At 31.9% G+C, this 19373-nt stretch overlaps 1 long non-coding RNA gene across 5 annotated transcripts in view; it reads right to left on the bottom strand.

Moving 5' to 3' along the window:
* LOC137647070 (uncharacterized) overlaps positions 1 to 19373 on the bottom strand; it is a 138149-nt gene that overhangs the window by 52453 nt on the left and 66323 nt on the right. The window contains exon 1 of one of the 5 annotated variants that reach the window (XR_011045526.1): positions 13662 to 13685. The exons of 1 other annotated variant lie outside the window; for it this stretch is intronic. This is a non-coding gene — a long non-coding RNA (uncharacterized lncRNA). Of the gene's footprint in view, positions 1 to 4431; positions 4578 to 8369; positions 8459 to 13661; positions 13686 to 19373 lie in introns of those variants that run through there. 3 more of the 5 variants (XR_011045523.1, XR_011045524.1, XR_011045522.1) reach the window with 3 other exon arrangements.

Genomic DNA, 19373 nt, shown 5'->3' with positions numbered 1-19373 from the left:
TGAACTCCAACAACCATACAAAGAAGATAGTGCACAAACAGTTGGAAAATTCCTTTTTTTGTGAAGAGAATATTGAAAATAAGAAAAGTATACTACAACAAATGTGGATGAAAAGAGAAAAACTAGTGAAAATAAGGAGCACACAAAACTAAAAGACACAGAGGCGCCGTTGTGAAGGCTATGCCTCACCCCTGAACCTGAACCTGAACCTGCATTTTCATTTTGAAACCAACCTTCAGAAATATTCCTAAGGGCTAATGGCCTGGCAAGATTAAAAAATGATATTGCAAATTGCTTTTGAAACCAACCTTCGGAAATATATTAAGGGCTAATGGCCTGGCAAGGTGAAATTAACATTGCATTTTCATTTTGAAACCAACGTTCAGAAATATTCCTAAGGGCTAATGGCCTGGCAACATTAAAAAATGATATTGCAAATTGCTTTTGAAACCAACCTTCGGAAATATATTAAGGGCTAATGGCCTGGCAAGGTGAAATTAACATTGCATTTTCATTTTGAAACCAACCTTCAGAAATATTCCTAAGGGCTAATGGCCTGGCAAGATTAAAAAATGATATTGCAAATTGCTTTTGAAACCAACATTCGGAAATATATTAAGGGCTAATGGCCTGGCAAGGTGAAATTAACATTATATTTTCATTTTGAAACCAACCTTCAGAAATATTCCTAAGGGCTAATGGCCTGGCAAGATTAAACAATGATATTGCAAATTGTTTTGAAACCAACCTTCGGAAATATATTAAGGGCTAATGGCCTGGCAAGGTGAAATTAACATTGCATTTTCATTTTGAAACCAACCTTCAGAAATATTCCTAAGGGCTAATGGCCTGGCAAGATTAAACAATGATATTGCAAATTGCTTTTGAAACTAACCTTCGGAAATATATTAAGGGCTAATGGCCTGGCAAGGTGAAATTAACATTGCATTTTCATTTTGAAACCAACCTTCAGAAATATTCCTAAGGGCTAATGGCCTGGCAAGATTAAACAATGATATTGCAAATTGCTTTTGAAACTAACCTTCGGAAATATATTAAGGGCTAATGGCCTGGCAAGGTGAAATTAACATCGCATTTTCATTTTGAAACCAACCTTCAGAAATATTCCTAAGGGCTAATGGCCTGGCAAGATTAAAAAATGATATTGCAAATTGCTTTTGAAACCAACCTTCGGAAATATATTAAGGGCTAATGGCCTAGCAAGGTGAAATTAACATTGCATTTTCATTTTGTAACCAACCTTCAGAATTATTCCTAAGCAATTTGCAATATAATTTTTTAATCTTGCCAGGCCATTAGGCCTGGCAAGGTTAAAAAATTATATTGCAAATTGCTTTTGAAACCAACCTTCGGAAATATATTAAGGGCTAATGGCCTGGCAAGATTAAACAATGATATTGCAAATTGCTTTTGAAACTAACCTTCGGAAATATATTAAGGGCTAATGGCCTGGCAAGGTGAAATTAACATTGCATTTTCATTTTGAAACCAACCTTCAGAAATATTCCTAAGGGCTAATGGCCTGGCAAGATTAAACAATGATATTGCAAATTGCTTTTGAAACTAACCTTCGGAAATATATTAAGGGCTAATGGCCTGGCAAGGTGAAATTAACATTGCATTTTCATTTTGAAACCAACCTTCAGAAATATTCCTAAGGGCTAATGGCCTGGCAAGATTAAACAATGATATTGCAAATTGCTTTTGAAACCAACCTTCGGAAATATATTAAGGGCTAATGGCCTGGCAAGGTGAAATTAACATTGCATTTTCATTTTGAAACCAACCTTCAGAAATATTCCTAAGGGCTAATGGCCTGGCAAGATTAAACAATGATATTGCAAATTGCTTTTGAAACCAACTTTCGGAAATATATTAAGGGCTAATGGCCTGGCAAGGTGAAATTAACATTGCATTTTCATTTTGAAACCAACCTTCAGAAATATTCCTAAGGGCTAATGGCCTGGCAAGATTAAACAATGATATTGCAAATTGCTTTTGAAACCAACCTTCGGAAATATATTAAGGGCTAATGGCCTGGCAAGGTGAAATTAACATTGCATTTTCATTTTGAAACCAACCTTCAGAAATATTCCTAAGGGCTAATGGCCTGGCAAGATTAAAAAATGATATTGCAAATTGCTTTTGAAACCAACCTTCGGAAATATATTAAGGGCTAATGGCCTGGCAAGGTGAAATTAACATTGCATTTTCATTTTGAAACCAACCTTCAGAAATATTCCTAAGGGCTAATGGCCTGGCAAGCTTAAAAAATGATATTGCAAATTGCTTTTGAAACCAACCTTCGGAAATATATTAAGGGCTAATGGCCTGGCAAGGTGAAATTAACATTGCATTTTCATTTTGAAACCAACCTTCAGAAATATTCCTAAGGGCTAATGGCCTGGCAAGATTAAACAATGATATTGCAAATTGCTTTTGAAACTAACCTTCGGAAATATATTAAGGGCTAATGGCCTGGCAAGGTGAAATTAACATTGCATTTTCATTTTGAAACCAACCTTCAGAAATATTCCTAAGGGCTAATGGCCTGGCAACATTAAACAATGATATTGCAAATTGCTTTTGAAACCAACCTTCGGAAATATATTAAGGGCTAATGGCCTGGCAAGGTGAAATTAACATTGCATTTTCATTTTGAAACCAACCTTCAGAAATATTCCTAAGGGCTAATGGCCTGGCAAGATTAAACAATGATATTGCAAATTGCTTTTGAAACCAACCTTCGGAAATATATTAAGGGCTAATGGCCTGGCAAGGTGAAATTAACATTGCATTTTCATTTTGAAACCAACCTTCAGAAATATTCCTAAGGGCTAATGGCCTGGCAAGATGAAACAATAATATTGCATTTTGTTTTGAAACTAACCTTCAGAAATTTTCCCAAGGAATAATGGCGTGGCAAGGTTAAACAATATCAGGTAGGAAACTCCTATTTTTTTTTTATTAGAAAAGCCTTTTCTGTCCGTAATTATAATAAATCCCAATAATACTGCCTTTTGCCTAATAATGTAACCTTCAGAAATGGTAATATGGGGATAACATTTAACAAATTTCACCTCCATGGTTCCTCTTAGGTCTGCCTAATAATAAATCTCAAATCACAACATACGATTTCACGTAGAAACCAAAATAATACCATTCCCAATCTTGCTAGAGCCGTAAGATGCAATCTACAGCCTTTTTTAAATCGATCCAACACAAGTAGCCTAAATTACCGTGTCCCTAATGGAATAATCCAAAAACAACAATACTGGTTGCTTGGATTATCAAAACCAGTGGCAAAACATCAAATAAAAAAAATGGGGTAGATTCACCTGATAAATGGATAAATTAGATTTAATTATATCCTATACAAATTCAGAATGATATATAAAGTAGTTTAAACCAATAAAGGGCAACCAGCTACTTACGAAAGACTTAAACTCAAGTACTTAAAACATAAGTTAGAACTCTGGATTTGTTAAAGGGTAGGCTATACATCTTGATTTTTAACTCAACATGCTAGTAATTATGAATAAATTTTTTTTCAAAACTTCGTACAGAGTAATCTAACGAAGTTCTACTGAAGTTTGTAGATCAAGATTTCAAAGTATAATCCAAGGACTTCTACACTGATGAGCTCATGACTAACTCCAATAACTATCAAGTTTCCCACTTTGGTGTTCAAACCGTGGTACTTTAAAATTAAAACTTATTATATATACAGTATAATATATGTATATGTATGTATATGTATGTATGTATGTATATATATATATATATATATATATATATATATATATATATATATATATATATAATGTGTGTGTATATATATAATTTCATATATTTTCTATTTCTCCGTTAAGGAATATGGACCCCACACCAAAATAGCTAGAGAGAAATTTTCACTGAAAAGTCGGATATCCCTCATTACGCATGTCCATACTCGGCCTATGGTTAGAATTTTATAGAAATCTAAAAATGCAAGATTGAGAAAGTAAAGTATCGCATAGAACTTTTGACGCAAACAAATTCTTCGAATTTTAAAGAATTCGTGAAAGCCACTGCACGCAAGATAATGCATTTACAACACATTTCAAAATTAGCACCGCAAAACCAATTTGTTGAACGAAAGGCAAATATTAAAAGTTAATACTGGTTTATTAATGCATTAAAGTCTAGTCTATTGTTGTCCATAATCTACATTATATATGCATATGACAACGCTCCTTTGAATATAGATGAACTCGCAGAAATAAAGAACAATAAAATCTTTGACGCTTAAAATACTTCAAATAATCCGTGATTATGCGTTCAACGAATTCCCAGCTTTAAAACACCAATCGTTAAAAATAACCGCAGTTAAAAATAACAAGAAAATAAATCAGACAGTTCAGACTTAACCTTCTAAACTTGATGATTCCTAAGGTCACCCGGTTCTCAACACTGTCGCTACACAAATGAAGGCTGAGACTCTTTAAGGTTCAACATAGACTTTTCAGCCGTCTGAAGTCTGAACGTCCGTTATTTCAGTCAATGGTTCCATGAAGATTCTTTTCTTTTTTCTCAGAGCTTGTCATAGGCATTTTGTCACTTGTCATTCTGTTGGCTGTATAAATTAATAGTTATACTTACTCTTATATATTATCTAAGAATATATAGCATACAATTTCAATTATATATTTTTGTAAGAAATCTTAATGCTATATATACCAGTTATGATATCTCACGTATTCTTGCTTATATGAAGCTAGACAATAACCTATTTTATATCAATATAAATTCGTTTAATAAAACTTTTATATTTAATGACAGATTTGAGAACAAAATATATGATCATGAAGAGCACATCGATGATATTTCTGGTGGTGGCCTATTAGAAACGTCCCTTTGCTTGGCCCTCCCTGGTCCTAGCTTGAGTGGAGAGGGGAATTGGACGCTGATCTTATATGTACATATGGTCAGTCTCTAGGGCACTGTCACTGCCCATTGGCTCTGCCATTCATTAGCGGTCTTTAAATCTGTAAACCTTAAAACTAGAAAAACTACCACTATTTTAATTCTCACGAATAAAACCATTAAAGTACTACTAACAACGACTGCAATTGCATCTAAATCTGTAGAGAAAAATCGCCTACAAGTACGTTGCAATATTTCAAGAACATCAAACCTTCATAGGAATCTGAATTATTTCCAGTAATATATTCTCAATTGGTTCATAACAACTACTAGATAAATTTCCTCATGGTTGTTTAGACTTTTCATCTACACATTTTACTTAATGTATTGTTTAGGTACTAACATGAGATATATCTAGTAACAATAAAATTATCAGCACAGGTAATGTATAAATTATGAATACCGTACAAGATCAATTATAAAAACTGCAAACTATCGAAGTTTAAATTGACCCTTATTATTTAATCTGATCAGACGAAGAAAGTTGATTAAACGAAACAAAACTTCCTTATTTCAATGCATTTGAAAGGTTAAACCAATAGAAACTGCTTATAAGTGTGTTTTCTTTAGGATAATACCAAATTAATTATTATCATTTGACAAAATTAGTTTCACTATTAAATTGTGAAACATGGGGAGAAGACAATTAACGTACCTATATGGGCACTGGCCACCACGTGGCTTACAATAAGATATGTTTTCCTTTACTTGGTTTTTCCTGCAAACATTGGATACTAGTGACATCTATGGCATCAATCATAAACCTCGACAACGGGTCGTAAATTCTAATAAAAAAACTAATGTATGTTTTTTCTAAGAATACTATACAAATATACATATATATCTCAAATTGCAGTGAAGGGTAAATGCAAGTTAAGTTTAAGTATCATACATAACTTTTTGTGGAATTATTTAGAAAATTATTACGACTAAAATAGGAAATCCTTTTGAACAGTCTGGTAATACCAGAGAGAGAGAGAGAGAGAGAGAGAGAGAGAGGGGGGGGGGAGGCCTTGATGGAAGACGAATCACGTTCACAACACTAACATGACAATCTTAGAAGCTATCTTTAAAAAAAATCAGTCTTTATTTAACATCTCATCCAAATTTAAAATCATTACAAAGTTTTACCTACTTTTACCTAGACAAATGAAAATGAATACCTAATTTTCTATTTTTCCTCCATTTTGGTTATCTTAATGTTTGCTATTCTGAGTGGCAATCGTCTGCCCAGTTTGAAAATCAAGATAGCTGTTGAGCAAAGCTTTCTTTAAGGTTTAATGGGTCTTAAATCTAACTCTAAAATAGACACCATGGCTACTTTCAACTAGTTTACTAACTTATTCATGCATATGAATTGAAACTCTGTGTATGATTATATATAAGAATGAAAAGAATTCTCTTAACGTACAGTACACGCTTACTAATTTTTTCCGGGCTAAAAAAATGATAGAGCTCTGGAACGTCTATCTGACTGCTAAAATTAACAATAAAAAAAAACAATCGTTCTTTCCATAAGCAAAATTTGGATGAACCATTTGTTAAAAATCTATTTCTGAGGTCTATTTAAAACTTTTAAATAACATAGGTAGCCATCTATAGAATATCTATAGAATTATAAAATGTCTTCGAAAGGTTCTAGCAATTATATCTTGATAATACCTACAATGGTGCGCAGAACGTGTAAAAGAGAAGCAGATTGACGTCAATTAAAATTGATATAATAATTTGTTATGAGCATATTGAAACACATTAAGTATGAATTTAAAATTCATAGAAATCTTAAATGATAATATAAATAACAAATTAAAATCAATGCCCAATAAACATCACATTTACTTCATTTCATCATTTATCTGTCTGGGAATTAAGCTCCAAGCTGGAAATGCAAAGGTGTTCAAGGGCTGCATTAAGCTTTACCTTACAAAGAATTCAGTCTGCTCTTAGCTACTACAACACATATTTCTGTGCTAATTTTATTATTTTACCATAACCTAAAAATAATAACTTCTCAGACAATATTACTTAGTTTAATGGGAGTCAGAAAAGTTCCTTCTTTACGAGTTGGCATCTAAATTATCCTCTCAAATTGAAATATAATGCTGTTAATTACATGGAGAGGCTAAATATCACGTCTCAATTACATTTTTTCGTGTAATTTTTTTTTCTCTCTCTCTCTCTCTCTCTCTCTCTCTCTCTCTCTCTCTCTCTCTCTCTCTCTCTCTCTCTAAATCTTTTCATCTGTCTTGCTTTATTATGTCAAGTAAATATTTATCTAAGCGACTAATGTTAGTCTATGCAAATGAAGAATTATAAACCACATCGGGAAAACCAGTATTAAAGTATATATGTTTATATTATAAATATGTACTTGTAAAAATTAACTTGTAAAGTGTATTTTTCTTAATAAAAGTAAAAAAAAAAAAAAAAACCTTTTTGTCTCAAAGATTTTGCTGTTGTATGACCTTGTACTGTATACAAACGACTTACATATTGATTGTATTTTCTCTGTCAATACAGTACTGTATATAACATTTTCTCGGTGTTTCATAAAACATCGGATTTTAGAAAAATCTAACGACCATTTCTAATGGGATCTAAGGATCATTTTTGAAGGATAAACAACGATATTTTTCTAAGAAGATCTTTCGTTATATAACGAAGAAAGTTAAAAAAAAATCGCTTAAGAGGATATAAATCAAAATTCTTCTCAGCCTGAAAACAGATTGATATGGCTGTCACTACAAAATAAATTAATCTTGACGTTAACAGTGGTACAACAATTTTTCATAATCGTCATTTCAATGTAAAATGGGAATACCTGATAGAAATGAGTCAAATTTTGTAATTCATGATTTAATATTTTCATATGAAGTGTTAAGATAATTTACGTTGTATTTTTTTTTTAATACAACAGGCTGGCCCATGATACATATACTGGAATTTTTCCCAGCTTGTAAGTTATTAGATGTAGAAAATTAACGCTTAGCGTAATATGCTTTAATGGACGCAGCAGGGTCACCTAAAAAAAAGAAAAAGTATATATATATATATATATATATATATATATATATATATATATATATATATATATATATATATATATATATATATATATATATATATATATATATATATATATATATATATATATACAAACTTTAGATAATAATCGAGTTGCCGTCGACGCTGGAAATATTTGAACGATTTAAACGAGGCAATTATTTCTTATGACATGAACATCTGATTAGTAACGGGTCTTCAAAGGTGAAATGTATGGTAATATGACTCTTCAATGGCAAAAGATAAATCAATAACAATATTGCCTTTTATTTATATGGGGTAACAATCATATGAAAAAAACAAAACAAAAAGACAATTACCTTGTTGAACAAGTTTCCTTGGAACAGCGTACCTAAGCTCCAGGCAACCACGTGGCTTCAAATAAGGTTGAGTTTCCTTTACCTTGTCTTTTTTCCAAAGGTGACATGCTAGTGACATCTATTGGCAAACTGGAAACTAGTAGCAAATGTCAAGTATTCTGAAAAACTATTGTAACTTTCTTCAAAACCTCAGCCAAAATAATTACGTGATTCAAAATTCAAAGAAAGAATCATATTTATGTAATTCAGATTAATGAAAACGGATTATTTATTAATATCTTACTTCGAATAAGAAAAAAGAACATGGAGATTTCTGAGGTAATTCTGTCAACACTACATAGGGGTGGAGCCTAAGCTGGAAAAGGAATCAGAATTACGAACCTACCGTGACAAGGATAGAATTAATCTTTGAGGTATACGATTATATATGACAAGTATATCTAAAGAAATTAGATACTATAATTGATATATATCTAGGATTCTGAAAATATATTTACCAAGGAATCGTTACTTCGCTACAATTTCTATTCTGTCAGTGACATTAATGTTTGCTATTTTGACAAGAAACTGCCGCCAGCTTTAAAACCTCTCACGGGATTCGACCAAGGTTTTCTTTTAAATTATACAAACCTTGAAACTTTCTTGAATATAAATATCTGGTTCCCATTATGATTAAGCGTGGAAAAAAATATTTGGTTTCTAATAAAATACAATTTCGTATAAGAACTCATTACCACTTCATTAAGTACACATTCGAAGAAACGTTTTAGAGTAAAGGAACGAGAAAGCTCTGACGTCACATCAAGGATCCTAAAAGAAACTTAAAAGATCCTATCGTGTTTTCATGTGAAAACGGAACACGCACATTGTATTTTCTCACATATAATGATAAAGGCTTTTTATAATACATAAATCATCTTGATAACATCTGTTACGAATATTTTGATCAAGATTAAACATTTTCAAAGGGGTTTCTTGATATTATATTTGGGGATACTGATAAATGAATGGCGTGCCGAAAGTCAACAGGAGAAACTAAACGATCACAAACATATGATATTGAGTAAATTATCTTGGTGTTATAACCAACACAAAAAATCATTGTAAGGAAATAATCCTCATTAATAGTAGACATACTTTGCGTTAATCAAATTAAAAGTTAGGCATGAGCTTTGTAATTTTCTCTTTTTATCAATATATTACAGTTGGCTATTGTGATTTTGAAAAGGCAGAAAGTTTGAACAGCAAAGGATGTCAATGATAACTTCAAATTTTGACTTGAAACAGACATAAACAAATTTCCTTCTAGATTCTAACTTGAATAAAATAGAACTTGACTTTCTTTATCTGCTAAATTCACAGTATATTTTATTACCAAAACTGTTATCCAATTATAACAGATGAAAACTTCTAAGCCTACGACATCAATGCAATATTGTCGCAAAAGTACTTTTAATGTATTAAAATTTCATTCCATAGCATAAATCCTTCCCGTAAATCTCCATTTTCCTTTCAGTTTTTTTTCAAACTGAGGGCAAGTGTTGCTTATCTTAGAAAAATAAGCCAATGGTTATGAACTTCATCCCGTCAGTGAAGCAATGGATTGATGCCAGTGAGGGGTTACTCTGAGCCTGTTTTACGTAATTATTAGCTACAAAGGGTTTAAAGTTGCTGGTATTTTTCCTGTTGGAGCCCTTGGGCTTATAGCATCTTGCTTTTCCAACTAGGGTTGTAGCTTGGCTTGTAATAATAACAATAATACAGATAAGTGTTAAATGTGCTATCATGCTTAAAGGGCTCTCTTCCAAATTTATCATACTTCTGTGTTTCTGAATGACTTTTTGTACTCTAATGGATCTTAAAATGTCGATAGTGTACCAAACTGAATAAATTCCCTAACAGTTAAATTTCCTTTTTATCAATCTTCTAATTTGACATTGCAAAGAAAAGAATGCTTCTCTGTTTTTCTAAATAAATAGGGAGCTAATAATTATTGAAATTTTACCTTCGTTATGGCTCAAATAACTATACAACCACGCATATCTCTCCCAGTCGGATTACCAAGCCTAAATACTAGTGACTATATTATCATTACTATTATTAAGAGCTAAACTACAAGACTATTTGGAAAGGCAGGATGCTACAAGCTCCAAGAGATCAACAGGAAAATAGCCCAGTGAGGAAAGGAATTATGAAAATAATTATAATATATAAGAGAAGTAATGTATAAAAAAAATAAAGTATTTTGAGTTCTGTAACAACGTTAAAATGGCGATCATATATAAACTTACGTCAACCTATTCAACATAGAATAATTTGCTGCAAGTTTGAACTTCTGAAGTGCCACCAATTCAACCACCAAATTAGGAAAATCATTCCACAATCCTATCACAGCTGGAATAAAACTAATAAAATACTGTGTTGTGTTGAGCCTTAAGATGGAGAAGGCAGGACTGTTGGAATTAACTGCTGACGTATTATGATAAACAGAATGGTAAGCCCACATTCTGGGAATATCTAACTAAATGACGGTGACAGAGACTAAAATCAAGATCAGAAACAAGAAATTTAACAGATTGCAAGTTCTTGTCCAACAAATTCAGATAATAGTCAGTAGCTAAGACCACACAGGAGAACAATACTCGAAACAAGGTAGAATGAAGAAATTAAAACAATTTCTTCAGAATAGATTGATCAGAGAAAATCTTAAGATTTTCTCAGTAATCGACTTTTCTATGCAATTGAAAAAGAAACAGACAGAATGTGTCTCAAAAGTAAATTTACAACAAATAATTACACCTAGAATTTATGGAATTGTATATCGTTATAGAAATATTATCAATGTAAAGATCTTGATGTTGAGGAGCCAGTGCCACTATCCTTGACCTAAAACTACCTAAGTTTAAGATTCACCTTCATGCATCACAATTTGCACCATGCGCGAACTTTAACTAAATCTTTATGAAGGTTGTCTACAATCCTAGTTCTACATTCAGGCAATGGAATTGATGGACTGGAGCCAATATAATCAGAAGATCACATTTCGTAAATACATTGTCCATAGTATAAATTCTTATGAATGTATAATATATGAAAGTAATCATGATAGTAGTGCTGGCAATACCTGAAAAGTGGATAATATATTACGACCATTTGAGACAAAATTATATTTCGAAATCAGATTAAGGAAAAAATATGAGTCAAGTGTTAAAAACAAAAGGCTACGAGATTACGCCAGTTTGAAATACTTAATCATGATATGAAAAATTAATTCCCCAGTTTATCAAACTGTATGATAATAATTGCAAATGAACTTGTTGTGCGTCGCAAGCAAAACTCTACCATTGGCAATCCTGAATGAGAAACGACAATTTTGCAATAGTCATTAACAGCGATCAGATACTTTCTATTTTTTTTTTTATCATACAATATTAACGAGATGAATTATTAACCGTCATATGACTGTGATCGTTTAATTTCTCCTACTGACTTTTGACACGTCACTTAATCATAAGTAACCGCAAGCATAATATCAAGAGAACCTCTTTGGAAATTTATTATATGACGCTATTCGTAAATCAATGACAATTTCACCAGTAAATTTAGGCTATAAAATCAAACAAGGAACGTTTATCTCAAGTAAAATAAAAAAAATAAAAATTCTGGTTGGAGCAACACATCTGTGGCATTCCGACTGACTTATTGAAGTTTGAATATTATGCAAATAATAGTTACAAAACATGACGGAGGCCAAAATCTCTCTCTCTCTCTCTCTCTCTCTCTCTCTCTCTCTCTCTCTCTCTCTCTCTCTCTCTCATTTTTTCCCTTTCTAGGTTTTTACTGCTGTATGACTGTCTACATATCAATTGTAAAATTCTACTTAAATTCTTTACCAGCATTGCAGTCTAATTTATTCTAGATGTTTATTAAAAACTTATCATAAAGACTATACAATATATGGGTTCAATCAACCATTTCAAATGATATATAGCAAACTACTGATGGAGGGAAAGCTTTGTATTTTCACGAAAGGCTTTTTGGTCATGGTGAAAGTCAAACTATCACACAAAGTTTCAGGATAGTCATAAAAGGGATCTTTCATTCAATCATTGGCTACAGTTACAAAATAACACAATTTTGTGGTCACGGTAGTCTATTGGAAACGTCTCTGTCTAGCAATCTGTCAAAATAGGGTACGAGTTCCGCTCAAACTCGTTAGTTCCTTTGGTCGCTACAACCTCACCTTGCGAGCTAAGGATGGGGAGTTTGGGGAAGTCTATAGGTCCATCTGCTGAGACATCAGCAGCCATTGTCTGGCCCTCCCTGGTCCTATCTTAGGTGGAGAGGGGGCCTTGGGTGCTGATCATATGCATATATGGTCAGTCTCTAGGACATTGTCCTGCTTGATAGGGCAATGTCACTGTCCCTTGACTGCCATTCCTGAGCGGCCTTTAAACCTTTCAACCTTTGTGCTCTATAGTGTGCTGTAGTGTCTATAATCTTACCCTCCTTGTGAGTTAAGGATAAGGGGGTTGGGGAGCCTATGGGTCTACCTGCTAGATCATCAGAAGCCATTGTCTGGCCCTTCCTGGTCCTTGCTTAGGTGGAGAGGGGTCTTGGTGTCTAATCATATGAATATATCGTCTGTCTCTAGGGCACTGTCGTTGTCCCTTGTCTCTGCCATTCATGAGTGCCCTTTAAACCCCTAATGTCAACAGAAGCAGGCTACACCATATATTAGGATATAATATTAGGCACTTGTTTTTCCAATGTTACGTCAATTGAAAGATAAATAATAATAATAATTATTATTATTATTATTACTAAACAAGAATGGTCTGTTTGTCTTCTGAATTTACCAGATTGCAATGGTTCTTTATTATTATTATTATTATTATTATTATTAGTTAGAAGTTTTACAAGAGAATGTTACATTTCTATTTAAAATTGTAAAGACAATTCAAAATGTATGTTGCAATTGGTTTAAGAAAATTTAGGTTTAATTAGGAAGCCGGAGGCAAACACCTGTCACATTTTCCTTGTTCATTAATAAAATCATTATTCAGTGAAACCTTTTAATACAAATTAACAATAGAGTTTATCATAGTGATCGTAATCTGACGAAATATCAAAGTTCATATCGGCTTTTTAATGTTTCTTACTGGTTAAATATAATAAAGAACCAACATAAAATGAGTTTAGGAAGATAGAAATAATAAAATTGTTCTTTTAGAAATTAAAGGTCCTATGTCAATATTCATTACAATTATTTAATATCTAAGGAATACTCACTTGAAACAAGACGAGAAGGAAATTAGCTCGTTAACTAACGAGTCGTTAACACTACCTTCCATAGAATCGGGTACCTGAATAGCCCCAGGCAACCACGTGGCTTTCAATAAGAGCTATTTTCCATTGTTTTATATTTTTCGCAAAAGTGACACGGTAGTGACATCTATTGATAGCATTTCGAAATAGGGTAGCAAGCGGAAAATATTTCAGAATAACTATTGTAATTCTCTTTGAAAAATGCTATAAGAAATAAAGTTACTCAATTGCACTGAAATACTTATTCTACCTTACAAAATTTAATAGGATCAGCTCCTCAAATATAATTTTATCAAAATAACAAAAATATGAGAAAGAAAATTCCTCAGCGAATTCTGGCTATACTACACAGGGGCGGGGTCTATGCTGGAAGAAGAATCAGGCGTATTAATATCAAATGTTGATGATAAAAGTTATTTTTAACATTTGTGAATATATCTCATGTCTCAATTGAAATAATTATACATATAGAATTCATATCTTATTAATACCAAGGATAAATTTACTAACGGGTCGTTAATTTGCCAAAATTCCTCATTTTCGAGGGCATTTGTGTTTGCCATCCTGAGTAAAAGTTGCCACCAATTTTAGAAATTCTACTGATTTTAAAAAGGTTTCCTTTCAAGTTTAACGAATCCTTGAAAATATAGGTTATGGATAAAGACTTTAGGTTTGTTTACTAATATAAAGCATCTGTTAAGTCGAAGACAGATCACATGATTGTGTATATGAAAATATTAAAATCCCATTAAACTCCTATGCAGAGAAATATTCCATAATAATACAACAGAAGACCTCTGATGACATCTATCGGTAGCTTATAGAAACGTTGAGGATCCTTGAATTTGTTTTGAAGTACTATAGTGTTTTATTTTGGAACTACACCATATATATGTAAATTTCACACATATGATGGCATACGCCTTTGGCAATGACTATGAATTATCTTAATGTCAAAGGTTTAAAATATTTTAAACAATATCACGAATTTCCCAAAGGGTATCACGATCTTATGCTTGGTGACACTTATAAGTGACGTGTCAGAGCGCGAAGAACGAAAAACTGAACTATCACAATAATTTGAAAGTTAAATGACATTTTTGGGGGTTAATGGTACAAATGATCAAAGAGACGTATTAGAAAACAATCATTATGAATAACAGACGATGTTTTTATTCAATTAAATTATACGCTGAGCATCTGATTCGCATTATTTGCTCGTACTCAATTATATGCTGACTAGGAATTGAGCGCAATGTTTGAAAAGGAATTTTCTAAATGGACTAACTGTATATCATTAAATTTCAACTCTAAACAAAAAGTATTTTTTTCCTCTGCATTAACTAGTACATCTTAATGGTAATAGTATTAAGCGAACCATAATTTGCAAACTTTTAAACATATAACATTATTAAAACATTTCACAATAATGATTTTATTGTGTATGGAAATTCTATTCCAATTTCGAATCTAACGTTAATAGGACATGCAAGAATGAAAATAAGATGAAAACTATCTTTTTAGAATAATAAAAACAATAATAATAATAATAATAATAATAATAATAATATTACTCTCTCTCTCTCTCTCTCTCTCTCTCTCTCTCTCTCTCTCTCTCTCTCTCTCTCTCTCTCTCTAATGAACGTAAATGTCTCCTATTATCTTCATTTTCCTCTCAGTTATTTCAAGCCCAAGATATACTGAATATTTGCAATGTTGAAACTAGCTCAGTTGTAATGAACCTGTATATAGTGAGAGACTCAAGACCCAGAGAGGAGGCTTTGGGGATGTAGGCTATTTTTCTAAAATCATTATCAAACCCCTCATGACCCAATTTGCTAATTCATCATCCAGTATTTAGTTGACTCTGGTGGAACAGCCTGGGTGGAGGCTGTCAAAAGGCAGGTAATAAGACAATAAAATAACTGCTAATGATGGTATTTTTTTTTCTTGTTTTTTTTTTATCTTTTTATTATTAAATTTTACAAAAGGATCAATACAATGACTTCATATATACAATATAAAATAATAATAAATTACATCCTTTACAAATAACAAAGTAAGTAAGCCTTATATCCTATAGAGTAACTTATATTTCTTTTTATTCTTTATTTTACAAAAGCATTAAGTACATAATCTTTGGTAAAGAGCTTGTCTAATTTATTCACATAAACTTTACTCAATATAAACTTGGTTTTTGACATTTTATTCACTATATAAGTTATTAGGTTTGGGTCGTCTGCCAAAAGACCCAAAGATCGACCCAACCACACTCCTGCTACAAAATCTGATATTAACACCATTGCAGTGTTTTCGTCTTTCTTCGATGGTGTCTTAAAATCTAACTTAATAATTCTTAGTAAACTATCTGTTTCAATTTTACAACAGCTATTTAGTATTGACTTTAACCAAATCAGAATGTTTTTTGACGAGGGACAAAAATAAAATATGTGCATATTATTTTCAATACATCCACAAAAGAGACATTTATCTTCATTCGAGATTTTCATCATATGAAGCCTATCTTTGGTATTAAGTATTTCATTAACGTATCTATAAACTGTATCTCTGCTGTTCTTATCAATATACTTATTATTTACATGCTTCCAAATCTGTTTCCAATTAAAAAGCGGGTACAATAACTATCTTTGGTTTATAGTCTTTACAGTTCATTAGTAACCAGTATATTTCTTTAACAGACACCTTAGGATAATTCTTTAAATTATATACTTTCCTTAAAACATCTATCATCTCACTATAATATGATGTGATAAAAATAGTACAATCTCTATAAGTTTTATCAGCTTCCATTAAAACACTAGCTTTTATTTTACAATAATAATACATAATCTCGAAACCATAACACTTACACATAGAAATCTTGTTAAAAGTTCTGAACATAATAGCTTTCGATTTATGTACAATATTCATTATTCCTAGCCCTCCTTCTGCCCTTGGTAAAAATACGGTGTTTCTTGCAATGGGTTCACAGGTTCCATTCCATAAATATCTAAATAAACTCCTCTGTATTCGTTTGGCACAATCCTGTGGAACTATATATACATGTAACACATACCACGTTTTTGCTAAAATTTTACAATTAATTACAATACATTTTTGAAACACAGTAAGCTTCCTATTCCTAAATATACCTATAACTTTGTTTATCTTACTCTCTAGATTATTCCAATTTAGATTAACACTATCTTGATAATTATTACTATGATAAACACCTAGTATTTTACAGGAGTTATGAAGATAATGACATCCATTTATTGGCCATTCTGATTTATTTCTCCATTTCCCAATGCCTAAAATTGAAGTTTTCTTTCTGTTTAAATTTGCACCACTTGCCTTTTCATAATCTGTGATTATATTAAAACATTCTAATATTCCTTTGTCACTAGTAACTACGATAACAGAATCATCAGCATATCCTAGAACAGAAACCTTTAAATTATTTGGCAAATTCAATGACATTTCTACGAGCTTAATCTTCATCATCCTGTAAAAGGGTTCCTGGTAGATAATAAACAAAATCATGGATAATGGACACCCTTGCCTTACCGATTTTTTTATAGGGAATGGATCAGAGATATTACCATTTATGCATACTACACTTTCAGCGTCTTTATATAACATTTGTATTAGCTGAATGAAACTAGGATCAAAACCAAAGTTGCTCAATATAGCATATAAAAAGTCATGATCAACACGATCAAAAGCTTTAGACCAGTCTAAATTTATTATCGCAGCTTGTTTATCATTATCATTTGCATAAATCATAATATCTCTCATGATGGAATTCAAGTTGATAATTGACCTATCATCAACACAACTAAACTGCTCGCGGGAAATAATTAAATGTAACACATTCTTTAACCTATTAGTTATTATTTTCGCTATTATTTTAAAATCCACGTTTAGCATTGTTATTGGCCTCCAGTTTGTAATAAAACCTAAATCTCCTTCCTTCGGTATAAGCGTTATTATTCCTTTATTCATTTTAGAGATGGTCTTATATTTAAAAATAAACTTTACTAAGCTCATAAAATCGTTTTTTATTTCTTTCCAAAACTTTTTGTAAAACTCAACAGTGAGACCATCTATTCCCGGGCTTTTGCCGTTCTTCATCCCTCTCAATGCTTTCAGTACTTCAGACTCTGTCACTTCTGAGGTTAAAATATCATTCTCATTCCCATCAATAACTTTATCTACTAGATTCAAAAACAGGTCTTGATAAGACTTATGACATTTCTCTTTTTTGAAAAGTTTTTCAAAATATTCCCTTATATTTAACGCAATAGCTTTGGGATTTAGTATTTCGGTACCATCGTCCCTCTTTATCTTATTTACATACGATTTAGAGTTTTTCTCCCTCCCTAATAGGTACGCTGAAACTTGTTCACCCTTGAACTTATCATCCACCTTTGCTCTAATTTTGACTCCTTCACAGATCTCGTCTTGAATACTATTTATTCTTAATTTCAAAGAGTTCACTAACGAAAACTTGTCCTTATTCAATACCCCTTTTCCTATTTCATCTTTCAACTGGTAGTTCAGTAGATTCAATAGCCCATATTTTGCTTGGTTAATCTGCTTTGAACACGTAATAAAGAAAGATTTCAGTTGAGCTTTCGCATATTCCCACCAACACAAAATATTTCCAACTCTATCCTTGCTCCTCTTGATATTATTCCAATTCATAAGAAAATTGTCTCTTACAATATCTGTATCTAGAATATTACTATTAAGTTTCCAGTACCCTTTACCTGGCAACGCTACATTTTCTAATTTCAAAGCTAATACTATAATACAATGATCAGTCCAGCTGACAGGAATATTTTGAATATTTGCCACATGGTTATGTAAATCTTTTAGATAAAACCTATCCAGCCTTGAACCATAATTCTCCCTAACATAAGTATACTCCACCTGGTGATGACATGAATTCCAAACATCTATGAGTTTCAAGTTGCTTTTCAAGTTTACTAATGACTTTGATAGAAGTTCACTATCGGAATTAGAACAATCTCTCATACAGGTAATAGAATTTCAATCTCCCCCCATAATGATATTACTTATATTGTTCCTTAAGAAATATAAAATATCTGTATTAAACAATTTCTCCCTTTCTTTCCTCTTACTATTCCCAGCTGGAGCATAAACATTTAATAATTGAACAGTAACGTTTGAATAGCGACAATTAACACTCATTACATAGCCATCAGTATCGTTTTCAAAATTCAAAATTTCCACATTAGATGTTTTATTTAAAAAGATTGCTATTCCACCCTTAAGAATTTGTGTATAATTAATCAACACTTTGCAGTATTTTTCAACATATTCCAATTTCCCTTCCCCTTTTATATTGTGCTCTTGGACGAAAATTACATCTAGATTATAAAGAAACATAAAGTTTATTATTTTAATTTGCTTATTCAAAGTATTAAGTCCATTTACGTTAACTGTAGCTACATTTAATGTGGATGAAATGAATTTTTTATATTATGTAAAATACATTTACAATACAAGATTAAATTGCTTTAAGCTTCTTTGTACTTTCCTGTTTCATCGTCTGATGATAAATTCTGGTTTGTCCTTTCCATGTTTTGGCACTGGTCTTTCTTCAACGTTATCTTGAGTTTATTGCCAGAGTCTGTTTTCGTATGCCAT

Source organism: Palaemon carinicauda, chromosome 9, assembly GCF_036898095.1.
Source record: "Palaemon carinicauda isolate YSFRI2023 chromosome 9, ASM3689809v2, whole genome shotgun sequence".
Lineage (NCBI taxonomy): Eukaryota > Metazoa > Arthropoda > Malacostraca > Decapoda > Palaemonidae > Palaemon > Palaemon carinicauda.
Note: the sequence above shows the minus strand (reverse complement) of the source record. Positions and strands in the feature narration are given on the sequence as shown.